Source organism: Malaclemys terrapin, chromosome 4 (genome assembly GCF_027887155.1).
Source record: "Malaclemys terrapin pileata isolate rMalTer1 chromosome 4, rMalTer1.hap1, whole genome shotgun sequence".
Lineage (NCBI taxonomy): Eukaryota > Metazoa > Chordata > Testudines > Emydidae > Malaclemys > Malaclemys terrapin.
This window is the reverse complement of record NC_071508.1, coordinates 71,873,725-71,895,326: the sequence shown is the minus strand read 5'-3', so window position 1 is coordinate 71,895,326 and position 21,602 is coordinate 71,873,725. Positions and strand designations below refer to the sequence as shown.

The following is a 21,602-nucleotide window of genomic DNA, read 5'->3' as shown; positions in this document are numbered from 1 at the left end:
TCCCTGGGGTCATGGTCTTGGATACTGGCTTGGGAGGGTACTTCAGTCAGGCTGAGAAAAAGATCCTGGCTGTTGGGGAGAATGGAGTGCTGTGTGCTCTCCGCAAGCTCGTCCTCCTCCTCCTCCTCCTCTTCCCCATCTGCAGAATCCTCAGGTGTAGCTGATGAGATTACCCCCGCCTTGGAATCCACGGTCAGAGGTGGGGTAGTTGTGGCGGCCCCCCCTAGAACTGCATGCAGCTCGGCGTAGAAGCGGCATGTCTGCGGCTCTGACCCGGAGCAACCGTTTGCCTCCTTTGTTTTTTGATAGGCTTGTCTGAGCTCCTTGACCTTCACGCGGCACTGATCTGAGTCCCTATTGTGGCCTCTCTCCATCATGCCCTTGGAGATTTTTTCAAAAGTTTTGGCATTTCGTCTTTTCGAACGAAGTTCTGCTAGCACTGAATCCTCTCCCCATTTAGCGATCAGATCCAGTACCTCCCGTACAATCCATGTTGGTGCTCTTTTTCGATTATCGGCCTGCATGGTTACCTGTGCTGATGAGCTATCTGTGGTCACCTGTGCTCTCCACGCTGGGCAAACAGGAAATAAAATTCAAATGTTTGCAGGGCTTTTCCTGTCTACCTGGCCAGTGCATCCGGGTTCAGATTGTTGTCCAGAGTGGTCACAATGGTGCACTGTGGGATAGCTCCCAGAGGCCAATACCATCGAATTGCGGCCACACTAACCCTAATTCGAAATGACAATATCGATTTTGGCGCTACTCCGCTCGTTGGGGTGGAGTACAGAAATCGATTTTAAGAGCCCTTTATTTCGAAATAAATGGCTTCGTTGTGTGGACGGGTGCAGGGTTAATTCGATTTAACAATGCTAAAGCTGAATTAAAGTCATAGTGTAGACCAGGCCAAAGATTCATCAGAGACCAAATTTGGAGTAAGCCATGACTAAACGGACCTTTTATTCCTAGAGGAGGGCCTTCCTAACTCAGGGTTAAGTCGTCCTGGCTAGGCAGTTTGAAGAAAGTGTGTGTTATGATTGCCCACATTCTACTTGTTCTGAGCTTTTTTATTTTTATTCTTTTATTTATTTAAACTTTTTAATTTTTAGTATAGTCTCTTAATGTAAATGTTAGACTAAGATGCTGTGATAGGACTATATTTAATAAAAATATGCCTGACTGTGAAGGCTGGTATATGCTTTTGTGGGAAGATGATTAGATGATTATGCACTGCAGTTTCTATAGCTTATGTGACTGAAAATATTTGCTACTGAGTAATGCCTATAGCTCTTATTTTTGTAAGTCACCTCCTCGACTTCAAGAAAATTGCTTTTACAGTGCTAATGAAATATGAAATGTATGTTTTGTTGTTCAGAGGAACAAAATATTTTGTCCTTGGAAATTTCATATTTATTATGAATAGGGTTATAGTGTCGATTTGATATTTTGAAGACATCTATAATTGGTGTTTTCATATTTTTTACATAGAAATGTGTAAGGTAAACAGTAACTCTATGAAGCTCTGAGTAAAGGATAGCTCCCTTAAAAAGAAATATGCAAGAAATTTGTTCAATTGCAATTTGTCCTCTAAAAGAAAGAAGTTTTCACATTTAACTATGGTTTCGTGATCAACAATTAAGTATGATCCACTCTTTGGTAAATAATAAAGATAATGTATGCTGCTTATTCTTTCTAAAAGTGTGCAGATTACATTTTAATCTTTAATTTTAATAATACGCCCTCACTTTTAATTCTACATTCAGATCAGATCATCCCCATCTATTAATAACATATATAAATAGAAGCGGTCCAGAGATAGGTGACAATAATAACTAAATGCATGGGGGGAGACTTTGTATGAGGAGAGGATGAATAGGGAAGGTCTGTTTGCTTTAGAAAGGAGATATGTAGACAAAAGAATGAATGGTATAAAATAAGTTGGACATTCCTGTTTACCCTTTTTTGTAATACAAGAACCAAAAGAACATTCAATGAAATTGAATGGCAATAAATTTCAAACTTAATTATGAGTTGAACTAAGGGCTAGGGCACCGAGTGTCACAGGCCTTGGCCCTAGACCATGGGGATTCGAGGCAAGGACTGTAACTCAATTGTGGCCATTCCCCAAACTGAGACATAGGGATGATAGGAAGTGGTTCAGGGGAATGTGAGCAAGAGTGGGCCAAACCCAGGCTATTGCATGCTTCTACATGGAGTGGGAGGGTCTGGGCTCTCTACGCACCCCAGAGTCACAACCGCTGGCCCCAAGAAGGGCAGGGAAAGCGGTTACCATTGAGGCCAGTCCACTAAGGACCTCATCCAGAAAGTAAAGGACTTATTGAACTGAAATAAAGACTGAGGTCAGAGGCCCAAACTAGGAGGCCTGCTGATTCACCAAACCACCCAATATAGGGAAATAAATCAACCATTAACTGAGCTATGAAGAAACTTTCCCATGGGCAGGTTATTCAGAGTTGCCTACCCTCTTACACTTTTGAAGCATCTGTTTCTAGCCACTTTCAGATGCAGGCTACTGGCAGACTGGACATGGTAATTCCTTCTTTTTCAATATATCTTTTTGTATTTTCAGAATCAAATCTCCCTGATTTAAGTGACAAAAATTTTTTTTTGTATTGCTTTTTACTTCTACTAACCATGTAGAGATAGCACAACTAACAAAATATGAACTGAAAGCTGCTTTTTCTTTTAAATAGAGATATCCCATCTCTTAGAACTGGAAGGGACCTTGAAAGGTCATCGAGTCCAGCTCCCTGCCTTCACTAGCAGGACCAAGTACATGTTCTTAAATGTAAAGTACATATTCTTGTACATTAATGGCAAGAGTACAATTTAGTACAAACTGAAGTCAATAGAAATACTCCCATTTAGTGGATTGAACACTAACTATAATCAGTTACAATGGGTTGGTACTGAGGGCCTAATTTGAAGAAAGTTGAGTTGCACAGGTGTAATGTGGGACTGATTTGGCCTGTAGAATCTTTACTTCTGGCAAAGAAGTGACAAATGGAAAGAAACCAGGCTGGCTTTTGAATTTGCAGGGCAGGCAGCTCCAAAAACTCATCTAGCATTGAGACAATAAACATGGTACCAGCAATATTTCTCAGACATTTTAAATATCTACATTTCTTTTTCAAATTGTATTGCTAAAACTGGAATGTTTGTCTTTACTAAATTTACATACACTGTGTCCAAAACTGTACTCCTTACACATCCCATATTCCCATTGAGTTAAATGGAAAATACGTTCAGTTTACTGTTACTGATTTCAATGGATATTTTGGGTGCTTAAGCCCACTAGTTTTTCTAAATAGTAGTAAGATTAAATAGTTAACTGTCTCTAGAATCTAAATGAGATTGTTTCTGAAAGGTTAGATTTAACCAGAGGTAGCTGTAAATCAACTTAACTATTTCTAAGATGCAATCATGCAGCATACCTAGTGTAAATCACTTTGTTTTAACATGCGTGTATTTAATACAATCTGAAGTATGGTCCTGTCCCACTGGTGTGGAAAGGATTAAATAATGTAGGAGCTCCTTTCTAAACCAGTCATCTTTGATCCTAAGATATCCTTGGGCCAGTTTATACATTGCTAAGCTGATTCTACTTTAGTTTTTGTTTATCTGTGGTAAACTAGAACAGTTATAGTGATAATTGTAAATGTAGTAATGTAAGCTGATCTGAAAGCTCAGAAATTAAGTAGAGTGCCTATGAGGGGCTAACTATAGCAAAACTATTTAAATAAAAACATTGTATAATTGTATTTTTATGCATGTAGCTTGAGGATAGGATGGGTTAACCATTAAACCGGAACAGGCAAATTATATATTACAGAGTTTTTTAAGGGAAAGGGGAAAAGACACTTCAAGCTCCAAGGTGAGGAAAGTCAGTTAATTTACTATTTGATGGTTTTTTTTGACTTTTTATTACCTTTTCTATGTAGAATTAATTTTCTTATACATGACTGGGGAAGGGTAAGAGAAGAGGGGGTTTGTTTTTGTTATACTGATTGGCTCCATAATAATTCAACTAGAGTGGAAATGGAACAGATTTATTTCCTTGTCAGCTGTTAATTTAGGAAGTTTTTTTTTTATCATAGACTCCATAGATCCTTAATAAATATTGTTGCAGAGTAGTTTTAAATGGCTTATTCTTTCAAAGAGCACAATAATCTTATTATATTCTATCAGGAAGTACTGAAACATTTTGCAGCACTTCCAGATCTTTGTGTAACTGATGCTTTTAATGGCTTTCATTAGCTTTCAAGGTTTTACTGTACTGCTGGAGAAGGTCTTTGACAAATACAGCAAATATTCCAGCATTTGTTCCACTTTACCAGGTTTACCTTAAAGCCAGCCAATAGGACACTGCTGTGAATAGAGGAAACAAGATGCAGCCCTGGAAAGATGTACACAGAGCCTGGGAAAGATGGGATCAAAAGGGGTACATCTACATAGGGATACAAGACCCACAGCACAGCGGTGGCTGGCCTGGGTCAGCTGACTCAGGCTTGCTGGGCTAAGGCTGCAGGGCTAAAAATCACTGTGTAGACGTTTGGGATAGGGTTGGAACCCTCCACCCTCACAGGGTCCCAGAGCTCAGGGTCCAGCTTGAGCCCAAATGTCTCAGTGATTTTTCTGCCCCCATGAGCCTGAGTCAGCTGACCCAGGCCAGCTGTGGGTGTTTCATCCCTGTGTAGACATACCCAAAGGGGTCCAAGCATCCAGCCAAGCAAGAAACTTTGACTTGGAAAATTTTGGAGAATCCCACGAGATGGAAGCAGGAAAATACCTTATGATAATAGTAACTCTTGGTTATAATTCTTTTTAGCAAGGATTTTCAAAGGAGCATAAGTATGTGGGAGTTAGGATTTCAGTGCTCAGCTCCTATAAACTCCTTTATAAATCCCAGCCATTATCTATAAATCTCAAAGTTACTTACTAAAAGAAAGTAAATATCATCTCTATTTTACAGATGGGGAAACTCTCTGTTACAAATAGATGAAGTGATTTGTTCAAGTTCACCCAACAGAATCAGGAATAGAACCCAGGTTTGCTGACTCCACTCTTGTGCTGTTTCCATTGGAACACATGGTCTCCTGGGTCCCTAGCCTGAAACCTTTACTCTTTCTTCAAATGTCCTGCTCACCCACATTCTATGCTTGATTAGTAAACAGTTGACACACACTTTTTTAGTGGGTTACACAAGTTGTTCACCAACAGCTGGTCTAGAAAGCTATTTGCAGTTACTCTTGTAGCTCAAATAGTAAGGGCCTCTAGATCTGAAGGTCAAGGTATTCAAACCTCTGTGGGTAACCTATGGGGTGGGATAGTATGATTGCATGGGACTGACACAGTGAGATGACCTCTTTAAAAGGGTGTTTGTACTTACGCTATGATAATCTGTAAATTATGGTGTGAATCCCCCAAAATTCACAATTCATATTTCAGTTATTTGTCACCCATTTTGTTTGATATAACCTTTGTCTGTGTTGTATCCCCGCTGTGCCCAATCCTCAGAGGATGTGAGTCTGTGACAAATGTGAGCTATTGAGCCTGGCTCTTTAACACCAGGTCAAAAGATGCATAATTTTTTAGCTGTGGAGGTCATCAGTTCAGTCCCTGTTGTAGGCCAAGATGAGGTCCATAATTCTTGCAGGTGCCCCACATTGTCATGTTTGCAGACTGAGTGGTATTCTTCCTATTGGCAGGGATAGGGGAATGCAATAGGCAGATCTGCTGGTGGAATGATGGCACACACACCCTGCTGCTGTATTGCTCCTGACTGTTTCCCATTTTCAGAAGTCCATGAGAGGCTATGAAGTGTTTCAGTAAGTGACTATAGAAACTCCTTTATGGAAGTTCCCTCCAGCTGAGAAGTTGTGTCATTACTGCTAAACATGGAGGGTTGCTCTTACTTTCAGTACTTTCAAATGGGGATAAAATATTGTAGACAGAATTTACTGAAATACATGCAACCTACTGAAAAGTGTGAGAAGTTGTGACCTAGTCAGGAGCACCTTCAGCAGCTCAGTTTCTCCCTCCAGTTCTCTGGCAGGTGCTGCTCCCTTTCTCCCTGACTATAAAGAGCTAATCGCCGAGGTGTGCCAACGCGGTATAATACCCCCACCCTCTAGAAACTAGCAAACAAAAACTTATATTTAATGACAGTTAAGATTGTGACAGGATAGACTCCATCCAAAAACCTCAAAAGCATGGAAATAAAAAGTTAAGGAGAAAGACTTGTGCATATCTTTCCACCTTCATAAGGCTTGTCAACACTTCATAAGGCTTTTGCTTTCATCTCGAACAGCTACCCAAAAACAATATATACCCCAGCTTCAACACACTTTCACTCTAATGCAAAACCCTTAACTGTTACCTGAGCAGAGTGAAAGCAAAATAACTCCCCAAATGCACAGACTTGTCTGTGCTGATCTGTTGATATTATTGATATAAAAAAGCATTTGAGGTCACTTCTTGAGCCCTTATATATCTGCATTTACCACAGATATAAACAGTTTCTCTTTGTATTTTTTATTCTGGTTATAATGAACAACAGTAAATTCAAATTTTTCACCATGAAAAGAACTGAAATACTCTTCAATTGCCTTTTTTTTAAACCCATAGTTTGCAGGGTTTTTTTTTTTTTTTTTTTTTTTTTTTTTAAAAGATGGGATTCATGGAATTTTACTCCATGAACATGACTGCCCTATTTTCAGTATTATCCCTAGGGTTATGAAATGGGCAAATCAGCAAGTCAGTTTCTTATCAACTGGAAGAACAAATGTTCAGATGCTTTAAAATTTAAAGAGCACAAACTAGGGACCAGTTAGGATTAAGTAAGAACTTCCCATCCAAACCAGATTCACCTTTTTCTGTTTGCTTATTTAGGAATGTCCTGATAACCTTTCAAGCACCATCTCATTTCCAGAAGGCGATTGAGAGGGTCAGGCATAACCCTCCACCCCCTTAGGATGCATGCAGAAGGAATACTCCTCTGCACAACTCTAAGGAATGTTACCAGTGGATAGAAATTTCTTTGTGAAAGTCTGTCAGTTCATAAATATCTATGCACATAACACTTTGTGCACTGAAATCCATTTTCAGTGCATACAGCCCTATATTCATAAATATTAATGGATTCAATGCATCTTCGCTCTTAGTGTGGTGCAGAATATTCCTTATTTCAAAAAACTAAAATTCCTTGTTTAAAAAATAATATTTGAATGCTGCAACAGTAAATACTTTTAAAATTGTATAAAGCTGTTTTGTAAACGTCTAAAATATTATAGAAATGAATATCTAAGGCAATTTACATGTAGTTTATTCCACTTACATTTCATACAATGGCTTAATGAAGGCATAGTATGCCAGAGAACCGGCTGTGCTATCGTTTTGGTTGAGCATAGTTTTTTATTTAAATATGGACTATTCTAAAACCTGCATGCTTACTCAAATCATCTTGAAATTTGACGTGCTTCGTTGGAATGCTGGGCAGTTTTACAGTTCCACACATGGAGTGATCTCAGCAAGTGGTTCCTGAGATATACAGCCCCCCTAAAACAGCATATTACAAAATGTTCGTTCTTCTAACTTCTTTTTGCATGCACCTGGGGCTTAAACTATAGCTCTAATCATCCCCCAACTGATTGCAGTAGTTTGGCATTTCAGCTAGTGTAAGGCACCCACTGCCCCTTTGGGGAAGCACTGCTGAAAAAGTTACTGACTTTAGAGTTTGTATCTAGAAATTGGCTTGTGCCAAAATGCTGAGCCAAACAGACTGAAGTCAAGACTAGGGCTTGATTGAAACAAGAGGGTTTCCAGGCAGGCTATTGTCACCCTACTTGAGTGGCTCAAAGTGACATGCAGTGGTCCTCAAACTTGAGTTGAACCCAGATACTGTAAGTTCAAGTTCTTCCCTCAGCAGTTTGTAAAGAATATGTCATGTGGCTATTCCTTTCTCTCTATCTGCATGCTGTGAGTTTTGCCCTGAGACCAAAATTTCTGGTTTGAGTGATATTTTAAAGTGCTCTAAAATTCACATGCTGACTCTGATTTTACTGTAGAAATATTGTCAAGGTAATTAGCATTGATTAAATAGAGGGAAAATGAAAGGGTAATGTAATCATGTTTTCTGAATAATGGAACTGAGTGTGATCAAAGGAAATCAAGTTGTTAGGTCATTTCGTCCAGGAGTTCCTGATACACAGCCCCTCTAACATGAGCTGTTCATGTTCAGATTTTTATAACTTTTTTTGATTCAGAGTGAGGGAATATGGGGAATTAGAGTAGTGAGGGAGAATGTGTTGGAATGGTGCAGGGAGCAGAGGGGGATAAATGGGGATGGGTGGTTTTGGGGTCACCCAGGCCAGTAAGGGGTTCTGTCACTGTCTGCTTTGTAACCTTAGGGTGCCTTAATGCTAAGCTGCTATGGCTCAGGATCCTGACACCACTAGCCAGCCTACAAGCATAAAAATCTGACCCTAGTTATCCCTTGCAGGGTGACTCTAGCAGCCTTTCTAGTCCCAAGTCTCCCCAAATCCATCTACTGAGTTCTTAACTTCCACTCACTTTTCCCCTGTGGTTCATCACTCTCTGAAGGCGTGAAACCTGCCCCCAGTTAACAGTTCATTTTGGCACATACACTCCACACAGTTTGCATGATAAAGACCTGGTGGGCATAAAAATAAACAAAAGGTGTATATAATAGAAAAATCACAGGTGATTCATAGAATCATAGAATATCAGGGTTGGACATGAATTAGCAAGGGAAGCAAACACATACAAGTTACACAGAAAATAAACATATAGATGCTTTGCACTTCTATATTAGCTAAATTTCCTTTTCTAGTACAAGTTACCTATTTTCTTTGAACAGTTTCCCAGCGTGCTTCCTGTCATAGCGGGACCCAGCCTTTCATGGACAGCACCCTCCCTCAGTGCTGGCCCTCAGTTTATGGATAAAAAACCTTAGACACAAACCTGCTTTTAAAAGCTTCCCCCATCCCCATCTTTCCCCCCACCTTTCTCCTGGTATGATGACTCATGGGTTTTCAGAGTGGGGAAAACTCCTTCCTAAAACTTGGATTTTTTTTTCAGTTTCAATGTCTTTCCATTAACTTTAATGATCCATCATTTGTCTTTTCCTGGGTTATATACAATGCTAAGTGCTTGAAGCTAGTCTCATCTGGGTGGGGAGGCAGCCCTGTCCTGCCCTCCCTGGCTGACTATCTTCTTGTTGTGAGGTGGAACTAAATGTTACAGCACAAATTTATGAGCACATTTTTGTATCTACACAAATACATAATTTCATAATCACAGTCTGTATACATATCTCATAAAGATCACCAAATTCAGAACATTACAAGCTTTCATAAAAAGACCTTATTTGACATATTTTATGCACAATAACATTGTACGCAACCAGTTGATTCAATTACTTATTTTGAGGCGATAACGCCCCCTGTTCTCCTCTTGGGATGTCTGGACCCTGATTGTCATAGTGGTAAGGGAGAGGAATAAGAAGAGGGTGAGGGATTGTGGTATCTTGGGCCAGGGGATTTGAGGGTGAGGGATTGGAGGGGGTTGAGCTAGGGGATTTGAGGGAGGGGCAGTGGTGGGTTGGAGGTTGAGAGGGGGACATGGGGGTGAGTGGCAGAGGGAGAGGAGGAGTTTTGGGGGCACTCTAAGCCCCTCTCCTTGCTCCCAGTGTGTAGGCCTGGATCTGGGGGATCTGCTCCTCTGAGGGGGTCTGTGCCCTTGCATGTGTGTTCGGATCTGGGGGTGAGGGTGTTGTCCCTTAGTGAGGGGTCTGAGCTCCTCTCCCTACCCTTCATTTGTGAGCTGGTGATACTAAATGCCTGAGGAAGTGAGGAATCAGAGCACCCACTGATATGAATGGAGCAGTTCACACACCTCAGAACTATTGTTTTATGTTATATATCTCATTAGGGTATTTGTAGTGTTGTAGCTGAGTTAGTCTCAGGATATCAGAGAGAGAAGGTGGGTGAGGTAATATATTTTACTGGACCATCTTCTTTTGGTGAAAGAGACAAGCTTTCAAGCTTTCAAGAGTTCTTCTTCAGCTCTGTGTAAGCTCAGAAGCTTGTCTCCCTCACCACCAGAAGTTGGTTCAATAAAAGGTATTACCTCACCCACTTTGTCTCTCTGACATCCTATGACCAGCATGGCTACACCAACACTGCATATGATCATTGAAGTATTTTCATTCAGTTAAATAGATTTCATTGAGATGAATGGGCTACTTCACATCTGCATGGCCAGATTAACCTTTTGTGGGCCCCCATGTGGGCAAAAGAGCACGGCATGAGGAGGTCGGTCCCCAGAGCAAGGGGCCAGCCAGGGGCAGTGGGGCATAGCATGGTGGGATCGGCCCCGGTTCACCCAGCCCAGAACAAGGGCACAGTATACAAACCGGCAGTTGCCAGATGCACACTGGCCTGCCCAGCCCTGTGCTGCCAGCGTGCCCCTTCGCCTCGGGGGGTGTGCCCATGCTGTGCCACACAGCCCCTGACTCCCTATGCTATGCCCAGCAGTCCCCCATGTAGACCCTCCACCACAAATGCACAGAGGCCTGCACACCACCACCCCTGCCCAGCACCCCCCTACACTGCCCAATGCACTTCCCCACAGCCCACCACCGCAACTACACAGCACTCCACTCAGACCCCCCACTGCCCAGCATCTCAAAATACAGACCTCCCCCACCCCCCAAGAGACTCCCCACTGGCCAGCAGCCCCACACACACCTCCAGAGACCCTCTCCCTGGCCACACTCACCGGCCCTGCTGGACGGTGACAGCATCTGCCAGGCTGAGCTGGCAGCGTGGCCAGGGCTGGTCCAATGCCAGGGCAGGGAATCACTCTGGCTTCTTGGGAGTGGCGCGATTAGCCAGGCCAGGGTCTGCCCCGACCCTGGCCGGACTCCCTCAGGACCCACTTGCCTGGAGATAGGGTGACCATACATCCCTTTTTAAGCTCTGTCCCGGCCATCCTGACTTTTTTGACAAAAACAGGTATTTATCCCATTTGCTCTTGCCAACTGGCAAGTTGGCAAGAGTAAATGAACAAATGCCCAGTTTACAAAAAAAGTCCGGTACGCCCCCCTAGCGGGGTGTAGAGGAACGTGTGTGTGGGAGGGTGGAGATGCGAGGTGTCAGGCATCGGAGCTTGGGGGTTCAGTCCCAGCCAGAATGGAGGTTGGGGCAGTTAGGGGCCAGCCCCAGCCCCTGGCAGCAGTGTGGGGAGGGCGTCAGCCCCAGCTCCTGGCAGTGGTGTGGGGAGCTGGGATGAGGGAGGGGTCAGCCCCTGTCCTGGCAGCGGCATGCAGAGCTCGGGGAGTGGGGGATCAGCTCCTGGCTGTGGCGTGGGGAGCTATGGGGGAGGGGTCAACCCCATGGCGGATTTAGCTAGTGGGCCCCTCCTTGGGACCCAGCCAAGAAAAAGAACATTCTCTCTTATCTCCCCTCCACCCCCATTTTTCATTCTTTTTTTCTTCATCCTCCTCCTATAAATAATAGCAAGTAGATGAAAATAAAGTGAGGTACCTTGATTGTTCTTGTAGTCTAACTTATTTTTCCACAGACCACTTGAAAATTGCTGGGGGCTTTGGCAGACCACTTAATGATCTTTCCAAATATTGTTTGTACCATTAGCTAACTATTGTAAAGTGCTTTGGATGAGAGCGCTTTATTTAAAAAATGTAAAAATTCATTGAGGTGCGGGATCTGGCCAGGACTTAGCGTGCAGGAGGGAGCTCAGGGCTGGGGGTGCAGGGTCTGGGAGGGAGTTAGGGTGCAGGAACAGGCTGGGGAGTTGGGGTGCAGGGTCTGTCCAGGAGTTAGGGTGAGGGAGGGGGCTCAGGGTTGGGGCCGGAGGTTGGGGTGTGGAGTGCGCTTACCTGGGGTAGCTCCCATTTGGTGCTCAGGGTGGAGGTGGGGAAGTGGGGGGGGCAGTGCAGGAGTCTAGGCTGGGGTCATGGGGATGTGTGAGAGGGGTGCAGGAGTCAGAGCAGGGGGCTGGGGGTGTGTGCTGGGGTTGTTGGGGTGCTCCCAGCCCCCTGCCTTGAGTGGCTCACAGCAGGAGGCTGGAGGGGGTATGTGTAGAGGAGTGCGGGGGCCCCACCTTTGCTCCCCCCTGCCCCAATTTCACCCCCTTCCCCAAGGCCCTGCCTCCACCTCTTCTCCGCCTCCTCCCCCGAGTGCGCTGCGGCCCCACTCCTCACCCTTCCTCGTGCCAACTAACAGCTGTTCGGAGACAGGGGAAGCGCTGGGAGGGGGAGGGGTGGGAATGTGGCGCGCTTAGGGGAAGAGGAGGGGGGGAAAGCTTGGCTGCTGGTGGGTGCGAGCGGAGCCTGCCCTGCAGCAGGAGCCGGCAGGACCAAGCTTCTGCCCCCACAGGAGAGAGCAGAGGGTGGGGGGCGAAGAAGAGCTGGCAGGACCTTACTGCAGCCCAAGCAGAGCGGGCTGGGCCGGGGCCCCTTTGGAGGCTGGGCCTGGCACCATGGTAAACCCGGTACTGCACACCTGTGACATTACCCAGAGTATATTCTGGACCAGTGGTGGTCAACCTGCGGCTTGCAGCTGCACGCGACCCATCAGGGCAATCCACTGGTGGGCCGTGAGACTGTTTACATTGATTATCTGCAGGCATGGCTGTCCAAGCTCCCAGTGGCCGCGGTTCGCCGTTCCAGCCAATGGGAGCTGCGGGAAGCTGCGTGGGCCACAGGGATATGTTTCACATTCTTATACTTTTCCTTTTCTTTGAGAGTCCTCTCCAGCTGGGCTTCAGGAGACAGAAAGTCTGTGGGGACGGAACCTCCAGCTGTTTCTTTGCCAAGATGTAAATGTCTTTCTCACACCCTTTTTCCTGCCAAAGAATGGTCACTTAACCAAGTGATGTTCCATTTGATTTTGTTGACCCCTGGCTGAGGTGTTGACTAGCCTTTTCTCTGAGGAACTGGTTTGTGGCTGCTTTTAGTAATATCACACAGTAGAATCTTATAACTTTACATACAATATTGCCACACATATTTTACCAGGACAATAATGATCAACAAATTATGAGTTTTTCACAAGACGTACTTTGTACAAGATTTATCATAATCCTATAAAAAGGGGTAAACATAGAGGTACAGATTGTCACAACATCTCTTGAAACTTCCTACACCACAAATGGATGTGTAGAGCCACAAACTAGGCCTAGATTTAGAGCAGGAACTCTGCATCTCTACTGTCGTCCCCCTTTTTGCCTCCAGCTGGTGCATACACTCTTCACAATCCCACTACCTTCCCCTGCCCCCATAGAGCCTCCAACTTTAAAAGGGGCATAGAGTAGTAAGTGGGAGGGTGGAGCTGGGGTGTGTGTGTGCGCGTGTGCAGGAGGCGGGGGTCTTGGAGCAGCAGGGTGGTCAGGACAGAGGACATGATGGCAGGAATGATAGAGGAGGGAGCAGTGTTAGAGTCTCTGAGCAGATGGAAGAAATACCGGGGTCAGAGCAATGATGAGGGAGATGGCAGTGTTGGAACAGTGCACTGAAGAGTGCAATGAAAAGGAGGTGGTCAGAACTGTGCAGTGAGGGATTTGGGGGTTGCTTTATCTCTGTGTCCCCCCCCAATAAGTCCCCCTTCAAAAATGTGCCCTCTGTGTTCATGCCAGCCCCTGCATTCTCTCCCCAGCTCCTCAACCTGTGGGGCCTGTGCCAGTACTTGCCTCTCCATGGTGGGGAGAGCTGAAGAGGAAAAACCAGGCTGTGTTGGACAGGCAGAGATGGGATACAAAGAAACCATGCAGAGGCAGTGAAGGGACTAACATGTGGCCAGTGCAGTCTGTGGTTGGGAAATCACTGCCAAGGAACCAGAGTCAGTGCAGGTGGAGAGCTGGGCTGTGGTGCACAGAGATGCTGAGAAATTGTTTATAGAAAACATAACAAGGAAATTAAATGCCCCCAAACTTTGATAATACAATGAGAAATTTCCCAGTGGTGCCTCCTGTACTTCCGGAGAGTGGTTAAACTTTAACCTCTGAAACCCAGGAAAGGAAGAGTTAAGAATAAGATACCTCAGATGCCACCCCTGTGATCTTAACTCTACCTTTTTGTTGTGATACAGTGCACTGTCCCTGCCCACCAAATGCAGGGCTTCCCCAGGGCACCCACCAAGCTAGGGGGTCCAGACTCTTGGTACTGTGCTTGGTGTGACCAGGAGCTGGGTGCTGCTTAAGGGGAGTCCATAGGGATACTGCTGGCTCCTGAGAGCACAAACACAAGGGCCACGGGTTATCCTCCTGGGAAGGTACAGGACAGCGAACACTCTCCTCTCCTGCACACCTCCTGGTATCTCAGGAGACCCCTGATAGAGAGTTAGGTCCTGGTGTAACCACAACCCCTGCCCCATCCCTAGATGGGTCAACAGGCATAGGAACTGCCCCCTAAGTCAATTCCCCCCAATTAAGGGCCGGGTTGCTCTTTAGGGCGGTGTTTCTGCAGATGTCGGTGTAGTTTGTGTTTTTAATCTAGTGACTCAAAATTCTTGCTCTGCCACAAAACCTGCTGGAATATGAACGTCCAGCCAGAACCGGCGAGTTGGGGGGCGGGGGGCACTGTACATGCTAGTAGACCCCACCTCCCCTGGAGGGAGGCTTCCTCCTACCCCCAACTTGTGCCCGCCGAGTTGCAAAGCTCGGCCCGGGGGCCATGGCAGGGGCTCGCCCACCTGTCCGGTGTCAGGCAGTGAGGAGACTCTCAGCCAGTCGCTGCCTCCGCCTCGCAAGTCCTTTCAGTGGCGCGGGGGGTGGTGAAGTGAGTAGCTCTGTGCCGCGGGCCTGAGGGAAAGGGCGGCTGTTAACAGGCTCCCCCTGTGCCCGGGGTTAGCTGCGCGAAGTGAGGCGGGAGCAGAGCTCTCTGCTCTCCAGGGGGCACGGAGACGGAAGCCGCTCCTCGCTTGCCACATTACATCCATTTGCTGAGTGTGTGTGTGCAGCGTCCAGTCCCGCTGCCCGCCGCTCCCTGGAAGTTGGGAAGCGCTTCGCCAGCCGGAGACACGCCTTCCTTTCCCCCCACAACTTTAGCGTCTCCTCAGTTACCAACATGCCGGATTACAAACGCCGCGGAGAAGGGAGCAAACCCACCAGCCCGCGGGGGTGGTGAGCAGCGCCGGGGCGTGCCGACAACAGGTAAGTGTGTGCTTCCCCCGGGCAGTAGGGAAAGGCGGGCTGGGGTCTCTTTCCCCAGGGCAGAGCAAACACTGCTGGGGGCTGGAAGGGGAACCAAAGCCCTCTAGCTCCTGTGCCTTGTATTTGTGCAGCCGCTTGCCCGCTGTGAAACTTCAAGCGGCACGGCTCTTTCTTCACTATAAGCGTCTGTGCGATGAATTGCTTCACACAGTTTGGGTCAACCATTGATCTGTTTCCGTGTGATGGGCGGCAGCTAGTGACCTTGGAACTGATACAAGTAAGAAATGGGTGTGGCTCTTGCCTTTGTAAAATGTATAAATGAATTAATTCATTATAGCGGGTATTAATTCCCGGCTCTAAATCTGTTCAACCTGCGTGGTGTGCAGAAGCTCTACTAGTCATTGCTACAGCCTGCAGGTAAAGGGGGCAAAAGCGTTCACACCCCTCTGTCGCCGCTTTTTTTCACACCCCTCTTTCGCCGATTTTGCTGAAAATCATCCGCTTTGTAAGGGCTATTGAAGCAGGATGTTTGCACAAAAGGGGAGTGGGTATCAGGTGCCACAGCACTTCTCTGCCTTACCAGCATAACTGCACAGACGTATATAAACGTCATCTGGAACCCCTTCAATGTAAGCAGCACCCGGAATTCCTGCCTAGCCATGCTATGCAGGGCTGAAAACTAAGACACTGATCTGATTTGTCAGAGATCTAACCAACTCTCCTACTTCAGTATCAGTGTCTGCATTTGATGATTACCCGCCCCACTGAAGATTAAATGTAGTAGAATTATAAACCGGAATGAGTCTGAGAGAGGGACTCGTGAAATGCCCTGCCTGCCGAGAGGAGCAGCGCTGAACGTGCAGTTTTTGCGCTGGGACAATGCAACGCCAGGTGGCGCCGGTTTAAGTGGACAGTGAAACTGACCTTTGCAGCCCAGTTGTTGCACATTGCACCGAGAAAGAGTTATGCAACTACTGTGACAAACTAAGGCTAGGTCGTGGGAGCTTCAAAGTCAGTCATTCATTGGGCAGTAACATTAGAAAAATAAGCTTGCAGCTGGGTTTTTGTTCTTGAGAGAAAAAAATGGAAGCAGGGCCAAATTCCACTCTTAGTTACACAGTTGTCAGTCCTGAGTAACTCTTGAATTTAATGGAGTTACTTAGTTAGACTACCTAGATGAGTGGTAAGTGAGAGCAGAATTCGGCCCAACAGTCTAGGGATCCAGAATGAGATCAGGAATTTGGCTAGCAGGGGAAGATGCTGGAATTTGCCTTGGAAACACATTCCTACCCTCTGTTGCAAATAAGAGGAGAGCTGGTGACATATTTGTGTGTGTTTGTGGGACATGGACAGTATTAGGTAAAATTTAGGGATTGTGAGCTGAAGGGGATGGTGGAAGACACATTTTGAGGGCTTGCGAAGTTCAAGAACAGTGAAGAGTGTAGGCTGGGAAAACTTATGGACTGAGCAGTACGGTGGATAGGTGAAGTCAGAGTGTGGTAGAGAGCTGGGTTCAAGAGCTATGTGGGAATTTGTGTCAAGTGGGTCTGGTAGAGCTTTGGGGACAGGAGTGTGTGCAAGGTGGAGAGGAATATATTAATGAGCCACATCTTCTTTACAAGTGACTGAGGAGGTGAGAAGACAGAAGTGAAATGAATGGGAGAAAAATATATAGAGAATGAGAGGAAAGGAGGAATTACAACATGGATTGAGCTGGAGAGCCAGAGTGGGCAAGCCCTAGACCCTGCTCCCCAGCGGGAGCTCACGGGCCATCTTAAATGGCTCACGGGCCAGATCCGGCCTGCGGTCTGTAGTTTGCCCACCCCTGCTCTAGGTAGAGGTTTTCCCATCTTCTCTCTCTCGGTCCCAACTTCTGTCTTTGTTCCTCCAGCATTATCCTTTCTTTTTCTCTCTCCCTTCATCTTATGCCCCTAAACCCTTCTGTTTCCTCCCCTTGTCTCCTTCCCCAGAGGCATTATCCACCTCTCACTCCCCCATAGGCGACATCCTCCCTGCTCCCACTTCAGAAATAGTTCCACTCCTCTCTTGACTTCATCCCTCCATCTCCCTCCTGTCTTTTACTTGGCTGTGCTGTGTGAGCTTAGTCGGGGGCGGAGTCTGGGCTGGCTGGCTGAGATCCTGGCTTAGGCTCATTGCTCTCTCTCGCTGTGCAACTGGAGGTCACAGTGTACTCCCTGAGCAGTTTGCTTTTCATAAATACCTTTTTACCTCCTTGCACTGACTCCCCTGAACTACTACCCTGAGGATTTAAGATGTATCCCAGGTAAGGTGTGTTCATGGCAGTTGTTTCTTTGCACAAAGGAGTTGCAAGGGGTAGAGGTGGGAGGAGGAAGTTATGTCACCTTTGCAGACAGGTGAAGAGCATTCCGAAGAGGGGCAAGTGAATTATGTAAGTCATTGCAATGTGATGGTGCCATATCAAGCTTCCTGCTTCAGTTTCAGTGGCAGATTTTGCTTTTTGTTGCTTTTGTGGATGGGACAGAATGACACTGGAGTGTCTGATGATGAGTGTTTCAAAAGTCTTTTCCTCCTGTAAATGGAGCTCCTTAGTCAGAGCTACAGTGTAATTTATGTGCATTTCCTATCAAACTACAGTTTTTACAAAAACTAATAACATTTGCAACCTAGTTAGTATTGAATCTTTGACAAGGATAGGAGCGGTGAGTGGCCTTCAGTATTTATTTCTGCCTTTTGCAGGTTTCCCACATTAGGTTGTTCAAATCTCTATCAGACCTGAAACTTCAGTGCTAAACAGTGTACCGTGATTGTTGCTCTTTTCTCTAGCTTATCAATCTTATCCTAATAAAAATGTAAATATATGCATAATAATTTGCATGTCATTAACTTTAGAAAGAACACTGTCATATTAAAAATCTTTTTTTAAAGAAATTAATTTCCCTGCCTGTCTTACAAAGAGCACCTGAGATACATTAAAGCCAAAAGAACTTTAAAAATCTAATTTACTTTCCACACTCTATGCTGTTTACTTTGTGCATTTTTCAGTTTGGACAATGGAAACAGTCAGTTTCAAATGTGTTTATGGTCATTTTTGAATCAATGTCTCTTCCAGGTTCGTATATTTCAGCATAATGCTGTATTGCTTATATTGCAAATACAGCAGAGGAATGTTTGTTTGTTTTTTAAATAAATGGTTTCCATTGGATTTAAAAATAGTGTATGAAAACAATACAAGTGGTCTTTAGTTTTACAAACAAACAAATAAAATAAAACAAATCTGACCTCTTTCAAATAGGGTATCTGCCAGTCAGATTTTCTTTTACTATAACACTTTCAAATTTTTTTTAATGGCTATTATTATTTAATTAATAGTAGTATATGTATTTCATACAAAGAGCTATATTAAAAGAACATTAAGGTTGCAAAATCAAGCCCTCAAAAATCAGGAAATGTCAGAGTTAATGTTGCCTGTGTAACCGTATTTCATCTCTTTTGTGCATACAGATTATTGTCTGAGCTTGCAAGACCTTATGTTCAACTTGATGGTATTTCAACATCTTGATGTAATGGGATAACTTTTGAATGCCAGATTTGATCAATTCCAAAATTTCAGGTTAAGTACTGGTCATCAGTGGGCACAGCCCTATTGATTTTTGCAAAAATTAGAAGGAAGAAATATAGGACACATGGAGCCTCTGGCAGCTGGTTAGCAGCAGAGTTGGAACCCAAGGCCTTTGGAGCCACAGCACAGATCTTTATTACTTGAGCTCAAAGAGTAACTGGCAGCAGAAGTAAGCTGTTATACTCGATATGGACCAGCCACGGGATGGGGATGTGACTCGTACTTTGCTAGTGGGTTCAGGGCCCGGCTCCAGCATTTCTGCCGCAGGTGGCACTTCGGTGGCAGCTCTACTGCCACCGCTTCATTCTTCGATGGCAATTTGGCGGCAGGTCCTTCCCTCTGAGAGAGACTGAGGGACCCGCCGCCGGATTGCCACTGAAGAGCCAGACGGGCCATCCCTCTCTGTTGGCTGCCCCAAGCACCTGTTTGCTGCGTTGGTGCCTGGAGCCGGCACTGAGTGGGTTACACTGGGGTTCTTTTTCTTTCTGAGGTCCCCTCACCATGTTATTAAAACTCCATGGCCCAGCTATGGCAAAACAATTGTTTTTCTGAATATAAAAGCCGGGACCAGTGTTGGGGGATAGCAAGCAGGACAGTTGCCTGGGATCCCATACCACAGGGGGCACCATGAAGCTAAGTTGCTCAGGCTTTGGCTTCAGTCCCAGGTGGTGGGGCTTGATGCCCCAGGCTGCAGTCCCATGTGGCAGCACTTTGGCTTTCTGCCCTGGGCCCTAGCCAGACTAATGCTGGCCATGCCTGAAACCTGCTCGCGGCTCCTTTGGGGACCCCAGGCCTCTGGTTGAGAACCACTGGGTTACACAATTATTTGCCAGATGGCAGAGAAATATTAGGAATCAAGAATCTTGGGTTCTAGTCATAGCTCTGGAGGGGAGTGTGGTCTGTTGATTAGCGGCAACATATCTAAGTACCTATGTTTGGCCCACTCATTCAAAACAGTAGCATCACTACTGGAGGAGACATCAATCATATTAGAGACCTGGGGCTGATTTCTGGCCCCTGCTGTTTATCAGCATCACATATAAACAGGAGTATGGCCCCATTATACTAGGCTGTGTACATATCAAGTTAGTGGGTCTCTGTGCAGTCTCAGGGATCTACCTATGCAGAATCAGTTGTAGGATTAGGGACATAAAGTAGAAGGACTGAAATGCTCACAGTCTTTGAAAACAAGATGTGAATTGTACTGTAAATAAAAACATAAATCTTATGCATTGTTGAGCTTGGAGCACTAGTGATTAATAATTAGTGCTGTGTGTTTCTGAGTAGCAATGAAAATGTCATTTCTTAGGTAGACTTTTTATATAGTAGATTATAAATATGTCTTCCTTGGGGGAGTGGGAAGGTAAAAGAACTATTTTAATATGAATATGAAGTCAGTTCAAACACACAGAGATACAACACTAGTGATCTTATGGGTCATATTTAAGATCAAAGTTAAGTTTGAAACGCCATTTGAACTTTTGCTGCTGTGCAGCATTTGGAGTGTGTGTTGTTTCACCATTATTTGAATAGCTTTGTAGGGTCTAGGCTGAACAAGTTTAGAACAAAGTCTCAGCATTGGCTGTAAATTTCCTAGGGTTTGTTTGCTTATGTTAATCACGTCAATAATGGTGGCTGACTAGTTTGTGTGTGTGTGTGTGTATGTGTGTTTTATGGTAACAAGAAAAATCATTATGATGTAATTTTAAAAATAATACCTCTTTGCCCAATAGAATGTAGAAATAGATTTTTAACCATGGAAGATATAGTCCCTGTAACAGAACCTTTAAGAAGCCTCGTGATGCAAGACTATGACAGTATTATTATCATATGAATATATAAATATTGATGTGTAACTATTTTAAAAATTAAAGATATTTGTACATTTTTTACCTTTTCAATTTAAAAAGTACCAAAAGGGCTACACAGGTTGACATTAAAATATAACTTAAAAAAGGTGGCCATACAGTGGTATCTGAGATATAGCAAGTGTAACATCCAAATTATGAATGAATAGTCTGTAAAATTTCATTTAAAAATAAAGGCTTTTTAAAATTAATGTGCCAAAAAATCCAACACTTGTTACCTTCTATTTTTCTACATTAAATAAAAAGTGTTGCTGTTGAAAGAAGTGCAGAGAGCCCATATGTTAATGGTCACTCTTCAGCATTTGCTCAGCTCCTGTGCAGAGAGGCTTTCACAGAGTATGGAGATGTGCATTATGCTCAGCAATGTGAACATACCTCTGTGCCTATAATGAGATGTGCATGGTCAAGCATGAAGATGTGTATAGGGCATATATGCAATCCAGTATGTACAAATGATGTATGTAGCTGCCATGTGTAGGGGTTTTCAGTTACTTCAAGTACTAAGTGCAGTGGTTCACACAAGCATGCTTCAGAACTGCACATGGTAGAGACTAAGGCTACATCTACACTACAGGGGGGAGTCGATTTAAGATACGCAAATTCAGCTACGTGAATAGCGTAGCTGAATTCGACATATCGCAGCTGACTTACCCCGCTGTGAGGACCGCGGCAAAATCGACCTCCGCGGCTTCCTGTCGACGGCGCTTACTCCCACCTCCGCTGGTGGAGTAAGAGCGTCGATTAGGGGATCGATTGTCGCGTCCCGATGGGACGCGATAAATCGATCCCAGAGAGGTCGATTTCTACCCGCCGATTCAGGCGGGTAATGTAGACCTAGCCTAAGATCAGGGCCAGTTACCCACTGTCTCATGCTGTATATTGGGCACAGTGTTATACCTGCACACCAGGCTAAAGTACCTGTT

At 45.0% G+C, this 21,602-nt stretch overlaps 1 protein-coding gene across 2 annotated transcripts in view; it reads left to right on the top strand.

Moving 5' to 3' along the window:
* Positions 1–14,866: 14,866 nt before the first annotated feature.
* Positions 14,867–21,602, top strand: part of SHANK2 (SH3 and multiple ankyrin repeat domains 2) — a 638,838-nt gene continuing 632,102 nt past the window's right edge. Inside the window, exon 1 of one of the 2 annotated variants that reach the window (XM_054026918.1) lies at positions 14,867–15,210. The gene's annotated coding sequence lies outside the window, so the exon portion shown is untranslated. Of the gene's footprint in view, positions 15,211–17,396; positions 17,495–21,602 lie in introns of those variants that run through there. The other variant, XM_054026919.1, reaches the window with a different exon arrangement.